This window comes from Gymnoscopelus microlampas (genome assembly GCF_963454915.1).
Source record: "Gymnoscopelus microlampas genome assembly, chromosome: 16".
Lineage (NCBI taxonomy): Eukaryota > Metazoa > Chordata > Actinopteri > Myctophiformes > Myctophidae > Gymnoscopelus > Gymnoscopelus microlampas.
In genome coordinates this window covers 40,310,506-40,310,795 of record NC_139953.1, presented here as the reverse complement: position 1 = coordinate 40,310,795, position 290 = coordinate 40,310,506, and positions in this window count along the sequence as shown.

Sequence of the window (290 nt, the reverse complement as noted above, 5' to 3'; positions counted from 1 at the left end):
GCCACCTACTGTCCACCTAAAATGAAAAACTTAAAACACACCCCCAAGGCATAGCCACACCCCCAACCTTTCACAACCTAAGGTTATGGTGGGTTATGGTGGGTACCTTTCAGAGACTCTGGTGCGTATGTGAATAGGTGACCACTGTAATTAGTGCTGTTGATTGCTATGTGGTCAAATGCGCATACAGGCTCAACGAGCCATCGTTAATCAGTTAGTGTTACACAGCTGACTGCCAATATGCGCATTTCTGTTGAAAACGCATCACTGACAGGCTGATGAAGGCTATA